At 28.9% G+C, this 10,413-nt stretch overlaps 1 protein-coding gene across 1 annotated transcript in view; it reads left to right on the forward strand.

Annotated features, from left to right (window-relative positions):
- The window catches only part of LOC103577712 (uncharacterized), a 54,016-nt gene extending 45,188 nt beyond the window's left edge, over positions 1-8,828 (forward strand). Inside the window, exon 2 of the mRNA XM_053739749.1 lies at positions 8,777-8,828. The gene's annotated coding sequence lies outside the window, so the exon portion shown is untranslated. The remainder of the gene's footprint in view (positions 1-8,776) is intronic.
- The last annotated feature ends 1,585 nt before the right edge of the window (positions 8,829-10,413 follow it).

The raw sequence follows: 10,413 nt of genomic DNA on the forward strand, positions 1-10,413 counted from the left end.
CTTTAAAATATGATAGTTCATCGTAGACAGTTTAATTAGTACGTTGTTGTCTTGGATATGAACTGTGATAAATTACGCTATCAATTTATCAGATTTTTATAAGTCTCTACTGTTTATTTATTCTATAATGGTAGCAGTAAATGTTTGACAATAAATGACAATTTTTAAGTTGTAATCAAGTCAACGCGGATAAAAATAAAACCAATTACTTTAATAAATAAATGATTAAATAATTATGAATATTTGAAATCATTTATTCTTTCAATTGGCGTCTTAGAACCATATGTTCCGGAAAACCATTAAATAATTAGAAGAATTAGAAAAATGAAATAAAAAATGTACGTCAAAATTGTTCACAAATTGGTTTAGTTACGAATATTTGTATAATTTGATTTAGCGAAGTATTGTAAGTTGGATGTTTTTAGTTCTGTAGTATATTTATATTTAACTTAATTCAACTATGTTCAAATAGTTGAAATTAATAAAGTTTTGATTCTGAAGTTGTTACTATATTCATTTATTTATTTATTTATTTTTATCGTTTGCTTACTTACTTGATAACATTTTAGATTTTGACGGAGTAATAATTCGAAATACGTAAATAATCGATTCAACGATTGTATTCCTGAAAAAAAAAAAAAAAAATATTTATTTTATATTTGTATTCTTATATATTATACTTACAACAAAAATTATATTAATTGGTTAAATTTTTTTAATTAAATAACCAGGCAAATTGGCAGTTTCATCAGAGAAAATATCATATAACTTGACGTAACTTAATCTAACATATGACAATTCATCGTTACGAGGAATACAAGTAATGGAAATAGCGTGGAGATGAGATAAACGTCGCGACTCAAGGGATAATCATTAAGGTAGTCTGTCTAACCGCTTATTAATAACATCCGCCACGATAGCTTTTTATATTTACTTGGCTGTGGTGTCAAGGTTAATAACCACTGTAAGTTTACTGTAATAAGACATCGGCAAGGGTTTTATCGTGGCACCGACCTCGTCTGCAAAATTCTTCCATAATGGCTATAACCTGCGACTCAATGAAATAATGATTTCTTTAACTTTATCATATGCTTCATAACACGCCGACACTGAATTAGCATAGTATTATAATTATCAGTGACTAATATTTCTCGTTTATCATTCTTCAAAAATAATATCTTGATTGAAAAGTTGATCATGAACATTTTGGTTTTGTTACCCGTGACTACATGTAAAGAAAATTAAGGAATGTATGCAGTGGTTTTCCCTGATTAAAAACCGATTGAAAATCAATGAAATTTTTATTGGATTTAATCACATAATCGGAATGCACTTGAGAGCAGTCTGATTAAGTGGTTGGATTTCAATTGGCAAAAAAAAATTTATTTTTTCGATTGTTTTCCGATTGAATCCAATGAAATCTGATTGGATGTCAATCAGAAATTCTCGATTGAATCCGATTAGAATGTTTTGATTAGATTCAATCGGAGTTTTTGATGCAAGTATAGAGCCTTGGTAACTTTTATGGCTATACTTCATTTTTCTTGTACTCTATTTTTCCTAAAAAGTTGGTTGATTTTTAAAAATAATCAAAACCCAGTGCTGATGGTTATAGTCTGCAAATTTTTTATTGATAAAATTATAATCTTAAAAATATAGTCGATTGAAAAATTGATTAGTCAAAAATCCAGCGATGAAACGTAATACGACTATTTTTTTTTTTTTTCATATCTTATCATATTGGCATAAAAAAAAGGCCGCGCAGAACAAATAATCACGCGGGTTTTTTTTTTTTTTTCTTCAAGTATTGAGGAATATCATCATAAATGAAAACTTTACTGAATTATGATATAACATCAATAAGTATCCGTTCAATATTATTAATGTATCCAGAATATCTAAAAATTAAAATAATAAATAAAAAAGTATATATTAATAAATAACATAAAAGAGTATAAAAATTAAAAAAAAAAATTGATCTGTCAGTAGACCCTACGGGCTAACCCCAAAACTTCCCGTCGTTTTCAAGCTCCGTCATCTCAAAAAATTGTTAGGATACATTTTCAAGCTCCTCGAGCTCAAAAATACTTTTGTATGCCTTTGTTTTCGAAAAAAAAATGTTTTTTACAATTTTTTCTCAAACGATATCTCTTGAACGAATAAACCGATTGAGACAGTTAAGGTGGCAATCAACGAGTTTTATCGAGTTCTACAACTGGTCAGATTTTAAAATTGATTTATCGAGTCGTTTTTGAGAAATTTCGAAAATACTAAAAAAATTTTTTTTTTAGTTCTTTCGAGGACAGTTTCTCTTGAACGAATTAACCGATTTTGATGGTTGAGGTGGCATTCGACGCGGCTTATGAAGCTTCAGAGCCCAGTTGATTTTGGAATTAATCCATCAAGCACATTACAAGTAATCCAAAAAAAAAATTTTTTGAAAAAAGTTTATTTTTGGAATGTCTCTAAACGAGGCTTACCGATTAAGCTCAATTTTTTTACAGCTTTTAGATATTGACAAGCCGCGTCGAATGACATCTTGACGATCAAAATCGGTTCATCCGCTCAAAAGTTGTAGATATTTACATACATACATACATACACTCCGATATCATCGTGAAATAGATATTTACATACATACATACATACATACACTCGTATATCATCGTGAAATTAGTCAGGATAGCTTCCTAGAATCTTAAAACGTCAAGATCTCTTAGAAATTTGATTTTTGAAAATCGGACTGAAACCAATAACTTCCCGAATTTTTGAAAATTTGCAATTTTCTTAGCGGAAAGTTAAAAAACTGAGATTATAAATTGAAAAAAGTTTAATTAAGTTTAAAAATCTTTAACTTCTTTTTTTTTGTTTTTACCAAAAGAAATATTTCTTACCCCATTACTGGTGGATATACCGTTAATAGTCCCGTTACTCTATAAACAATAACATAATTGAATATAATACAAATAACCAAATCAATCATTTATCTGATGTCTTTAATTTTCTTAGCTTCAATTTTATCCAAATAAATATAATCAACCTTACATTTTAAGTTTGTGATTTGGCAGAGTGGTTAATAGATCTGACTTTGAATCAGAAGTACTCGGGTTCGAGCCCATGACCCGGCTGGATTTTATTTTTTTTCATGACAATTATTGCATATACAACTTTACAAAGTTATATACAATTTTATTAAAAAAATCTATAAATTTAGTTCCCGAGATAACAATGTTAATCTCACTATATGTAATCTGATATGTTCATATCAGAACATATCAAATCTTATCTGTACATATATTATCTGATATGGCCAATTTCCATATCAGGCCATATCAGAAAATTTTTTTTACGGCTAATTGTATATAATCACATACCGTATTCGTATAGATTATATACACTGAATAAAAAAATTTCTTTTCGGACAATTAAATTAGTTTCGTTAAATTCTGTTAAACTCAAATTTATTTGGGACAATTAAATTTTATTACGTCAACATAACCTATTTTCTTATTTTTAACAAATGACTTAATAGACTCGATTTGGTTGACATTAATATTTCTCTCTTTAAGATAATAAAATCATTTGGTAAAGTTGAGAAAATATTTATTTAATGGACAACTAAACTATTTTACAGTGCCAACAAATCCAAATATCAAAGCAAAATATTATTATATTAACTCTAATAAATATTACTTAGACACGAAAAAATATATTCATTTAGAATAAATGTGTATATTTGTTCGAGATTAATAAATATATATTTAAACCTAATCATTGTTGATTTAAAAAGTTATGGTGCTAGGCAGCAGCAGCGGGAATAGTTCAGTGCTCCCCACTAGATCGTGCCCACCACTTGAGGTGTCCCTGGTAACACACTTATTTCAGGATTATTACATTTCCAACTTGAAGCATGTATGGTACGGGTTACCCGCTGTAAATTAGCAGAGTAATGATAACCCTTTTTTGATAGTAATACAGGGGTGTCCTGCATTACATTATGACATTAATGTTTCCTTGAACAATTATTGTCATAGCACAAAAACAAAAGTACGTGTCAAAGAAATAAATTATTATTTTAAATAAGCATTTATTCGATCGTCAAATAAATATTTTGTCATTTTAAAACAATATTTAATTATTTTTAATAACTCATTCTCTAAAGCCCATTAATATATTTCATTATGACTACTTTATAAGATCTACAGGTAACCAATTTTATTTTATGCTTGCTACTTAACGCGTAATTATCTTTACTAAATATTTTGTAGATTCTAATAATTTGTTTTGCTGATGGATTATAAAATATTTAGTTAAAACAACCAAATATATGATTGGTAATAGACAATCAAATTATTTTGTTGTCATAACTAAAATTTAGTTGTCAGAAGAAAATTTTTTTCTCAGTGTATAATTATATACAATTCTATATAATTTGTATGCAAATATATACATTTGTATATATTTTTACTATTCTTTTTTGCATTTTTATATAGGATTATATACGATTGCATATAATTATATAGGAATTTTATATAATTATGCATCACCTCTATCCAATTGTATATAATTTATATATAACTGTATACAGGTATATAAAATCTTTTTTCATCGGGTATTGCTATTATTTCGATTATTATTGTTATTTATGTCATCTGTATTGGTGCTGGTGTCAATTTTTATTTTAAAAAAATCACTTGTTTTAACTGAGATTCGAACTCTGATCTCCCGCACGCGAGTCCTTTCCTATATCTGACGGCCTGATGTCTCCTTTGAGCAAAGGTTCTTGAACTTGTAATACATATTTGTATACGCTATCCCCACTCACTTTTAATTTTATCTATCCATAGTGGAGTTGACTATACAGATAGTAAAAAATGTTATCGTGTTAGGAAAAATTACATTACACGTAATAATTGTTAATATCTTTTTACGTAATAATTGCGAACCAGTAAATTTTACTAAATGTTTTGTAATAATTAAAATAAAGAATGTATTTATTCTTATCTGTTAGTAAATTTTACTACTATATTGTAATTTTCACTATATTTTTTTCTCCTTGTAGTAATATAGTTTTTGAATAGTGATTATTATTTCATTCTTTTTGCGATGTTGACATTGTCATTTTTTAAATAATTTTTAATCCTATAAGTATTTGTTAAAATTACGATGTTAAATAGTAAAAAATGTAACCTACATAGTAAATTTTAAAATAAGAAATTTGAAAATTGACGCTACTGAAAGTATAGTCCACAATTACGATGTTGGTATCGTAAATTTTAATGGAATCTTCTTTCCGTATACGTATTTTCGGCCGAGGTATAAAGAAAACAATGTTTTTCATCGATAGTTTAAGATCACTACATTAAATTTATTCAAGTTGAGAGACATGATTGATATATTAATTACACAATTTTAGAAACGTCAAAACTTTATTTTACCACATCTCCTGACTTGGATATATTTTACGTGTTCATTTTAAATTATTGTTGAACATTAATTATTTTTTACTTTTTAAATATTCACGACAGTCGGAGGTTTTTCAATAATTTATTTTCCCCCTTTTTTTTTTTATATCGACTCAGTAACACAGCTTAAATATAATTGTTATAAGAAAGATAAGTTTCAAATAAAAACAAAATCAATTAATTTAAAAGAGTATTTACAGCATAACGAGTTAAAAAAATATGCTTGTGAGAAATAAAAATTTTTTTACGACTGACAGGTCAATTTACTACCGCTTTAATTGTAAATTGATATTAGATTTATATCTTTATGATTTTTGTTGATTGCAGTTGTAGCAAAATAATACGAGGTGATAAGTCGACTAAAGCTGTAAATAGACTGAGAAGTTTGAAAATATTGAAATGCGTTAATTATTATTCTTAAATAATGATTAGAAAGTAATTTTATTTATTATCAATTCAAGTGATAATGTTTCTTTTAATAAACATTTATGCGTTAATACTCACTCAATCACTTATAAGTGCAAAAGGTACATTTTTAAATTTATAATTCCTATATTTCTGTACCCATTTTTTTGTAATTATAACACTATCAATCTTATTGGTTTGTACTTCGTCATTGTTGGTACCATTGGAGGACTGGACTCAAAGCGTCAAGCAGGAGGGTTTGATTACCAAAACTGTGATGCGTGGAAAGATGAGTATCCATCATGTGGTGGGAATAATCAATCACCCATTAACTTGGACTTTGGAAAATTTCGAGAAGTTGTTGATCCTCGAAAACTTGAATTTCATGGCTACAACAATATACCAAAAAAAATTTCCATAGTGAACAATGGACACACATGTAAAGACAAACTTAATACTTGAAGTATATTTATGCATAGAGAGAAAATTATGGCAACCGTTCTTAAAACATTTATGAAATATCGATTCATATCGTTATGGTAACAATTACTTGGAGAAATGGAATATACGCCCATAATTTCTGGAAAAAGTTTCCATAACTATTGCAATGATTCCTATAATTATGTTAATAGATCCTATAACGTATGGTTATAATTATGATATTTTTATAGAAATAATTTTCGCAGTCCTCTGGTAGAAATGTTTCCGGGTACCTGACCAGGCTCCATATAATTTGCCCGATTTCAAATAAGGGCTCGAGAAATCGTCCCAGTTAATAGCCCGGTTAGAATGTAATGCGTTTTAAGATGGCCCCGGTAAAAAAGCCCGATCGAGTTAATAATCGGGTAGACAGTTAATCAACCGATTGGGCATACGTTCTGCTGCATGATCAGGAAAGAATTCAGAAACCTGATTGGGTTTCTTTTAATTGTCCCGATTATTTACCTGGTTAAAATGCAGTGCGCTTTGAAAGGATGTATAGAAATTCTAACTAAATTAAAAAAAAAAACTTTTTTTTTTTTTTTTTTTTTTTTTCGTCCAATCGTTTTTGCGATGCGGGTACTATCAGGTTTGCGGATAATTTCTAATCGAATGGGGGAATTTTAATTCGGAGAAAAAACATTAAACTTATGAACGACCGGACACACGTTAGTGGGATTCGAAACCGGGACCCTACGTACGAAAGACCGACGCTTTAACGACTTGACTACGCAACCGACAATAAGAACCGAGCTTAGCTGTACTACATAATCTATAGGTAATTTGAGGAAAAGTTTTTTTGTTCTGTTAATATAGTTATTCACTTGTTTTTTATAATTCAAGTAGATACCATATTTATAATATATAAAAAATAAAAATTAAAAAATTCTATTTATTAGACTTACATATAAGAGTTATATAACGCTTTGCCCGATTAGTTGCCCGATCGGGTTAATGGTTTTCGGGATATATATTTTAAAACTTAACAGGCTCCCGACAAGGTAAAAGAAATGAGGCTAATAAAATTCTCCCTGACTAGTTACCTAACCGGGTTTTCGATAGTTCGAGCAACGAAATCGTCCCTGGTCTGGCACCTTCTCGGGTACATGTCATCGAGCCTTACTTTTACTCCCCGATCGGGTGCTGGTCGGCAGTCGGGTGGTTGCCGGGCACTTTCTACCAGGGTCACGTAATAATAAATCCTATATTCATCTTGGAACGGTTCCTAGGTGCGTATAGGAATAAACCCCATATATCACGGTAGCCAATCTCATAATATATATAAAATGTTCCCATAATTTTATGTTAATTTCATACCTCAGGCGCGAAAGCCTTGAGAGTGCTTTATAAACGATTTTTTGTTCTTATATGACTATGGTAAATATTACCATAACATTTAGAAATTCTTTATATGATGGGAATCATTACATAATATTGTGAAAATGGTTACCATACTATCATAATAATTGTTACCATAAGATTATAGTAACCATAAGGTTATAGTAACCAGATTATATTACCATAGTAATATAGTAATAATTCCCATAATATCAGGGAATTCTAAATGTTATGATAATTGTTGCCGTACTATTATAGTAATTGTTACCATAAAATTATATTATTTTTCCCATGAATTGGGGGAATAATTACCATAATCTATTGCAATTGTTACCATAAATTTTTATCCGTGTACTTTATTTAAAATATTTGCTGATGTCAGCTATAATTCATAATTGTAGTGGAATTAGAAGGTCATTGGTCATATAATAAACATCCTTATATATCTGGAGGGCCACTTCAAAGTGATTATGTATTTAAACAATTACACTTTCATTGGGGTGTTAATAATAATGTAGGAAGTGAGCACACAATTAATGGTAAAAGGTTAGTCATAAGTCTTCTTCAGATTTATTATTACATTCTTAAAATTTATAATTTAGCAGGATATAAAAATTTGAATTAATTACAGTTTTCCACTGGAAATGCATTTAGTCCATTATAAAAAAGATTATGACTCTTTCAAAGATGCATTGAATCACACCGATGGAATTTCAGTTGTAGCAGTATTTTTTGATGTATAAAAATTTTCAGATTGATATTACTATATGTCATAATATTACCACTATCAACAAAGTCTATGGACTAGTCCGATAATTCGTTGTCGTCTACGAGTTCGATATTTTTGTAGAGACTGTTAAGTTAAAATTTCGGAGTTTCTAGAGCTCAATAATATATTTTCTTTATTAATAATATTGTAGGATCAAATCTATATTTATATATTGACTGACCTTGACTGTAAAGTGACTAGAAAGATTTTTTCTATTTTTGAATGTAGACACTTGTTATAAACCTTTTTTCACCATCAGATTGAAATCTATTTTCGATTTTTACAGCAAGAAGTTAAAACTATTTTGATTTTTTGATAGATACAAGAAGAGGGCTCAGAGGGCATAGCCAATGTTCTCAAAAATGCGTCCAGTCTTTTACGTCCAAATAGTCATGTGAATTTGGAACCATTTGCTCTTTCAACTTTTGATGGAATTACTTCTGCGCCCAAATATGCTAGTTATTATGGTTCCCTTACTACTCCACCTTGTAGTGAAACTGTCACCTGGATATTTCCAGTCACTGTTTTGGATATTACTGCTTATCAGGTATATTTAGTAACTTTAGTTTTAAAAAATTATTTTTCAATCATTAGTATGGCATAGAGATGTTTTCTAACATAATCATAACATGAATTATAATTACTTAATGTAATTTATTTTTCATGCATTTTTAGATGAAAACATTCAGATGTTTAAATTTTAATCACAAAGATTACCATAATTTTCGGCCGACGCAAAAAACAAATGGTCGCATTATATACTTATTTAAACAACCTCAAACCTGAATATTTATTGAGAATCAGTTACAATTTTTATTTGAATTAAATTTCTAAAATCAATTATACTAAAAAATTTTATTGCTTAGAAATTAAAAAATTAAAAGTTTTGGAGGTCCAGACAGATCTTGTTTGTATGTAAAAAAAAAATCTTAATAAAAAATTCAGATATATCGATTGTTTTATCACTAGTGGAAGACTTATGAAATGAGTTAGCTTTCAAATTTAATAGTCAAATTACTGATGACCTAAAATTTCTAGTAAGTCGTTAGCTACCCTAGTAGAATTCATAAATAAGTTTTACGTGAATCTGTATCTTCAGTCTTTACCAAGCCTGCATCATCAGTCTTGGCCACAACCGAGGTAAGTAACTTATGGTACTTTCGTAGGATACCTTAAGTAAGTCTGTAGTAGTGCAGTATAATCTCTATAATGTGACTCTTCGTAGTGTGACTCTCTCTTTCTAAATTAAACGAGATTTTCTCCGTAATGTTAACAATCCTACCTCTCACTACGTTTTTTCGCGCAACTAATTAAAAAAAGCTTAGTGACGGGCAATTTAAATCTTCCCATGTACACCAATATCATTATATAGATTAAATTCTAACTTAAAAATGTGTTTCATTTTTTTTTTTTTTTTCATACATTACGCATTTTATCGCGCACACCTGAGCACATAAGTTACGAGTACTGGTATGGTAGGGACGACAGAATTTATTAATATTACGAATTGGTCCTAGACAGGAGTGTTAACGTTACGAATATTGCACTGTAATATCATCGAATGATTATATTGTTAGTTTATAGCACTTTAAATTTGAATGAGGACCTGGGTTTGCTATAGGATTTCAAATACTAGAGAGGACTACAGAATTTTGAATACAATACGTTCTTTTATAATATTTCCGTGTGTTGGAAATGTTTCTATATTTTGGCATACATAAACTTAAAGATTACAGTTCAAACGGGAGACATTACAGGTGCCTTTTTATTCAATAAATAATTATAACAAGTGCTCACAAAAATAAAAGACTCAATATTATAATTAATTAATTATCAATATGCTCAATATTTTTATGAAACTGAAAGTTAATTCTCGCTCAGTAGCCTCTGCAATCATGCTACCAAGTGTTCAATAAATACATTCACTTCAGTGTTAATTATTACGATCTCATTCAA

This window comes from Microplitis demolitor, chromosome 1 (assembly GCF_026212275.2).
Source record: "Microplitis demolitor isolate Queensland-Clemson2020A chromosome 1, iyMicDemo2.1a, whole genome shotgun sequence".
Taxonomy (NCBI): domain Eukaryota; kingdom Metazoa; phylum Arthropoda; class Insecta; order Hymenoptera; family Braconidae; genus Microplitis; species Microplitis demolitor.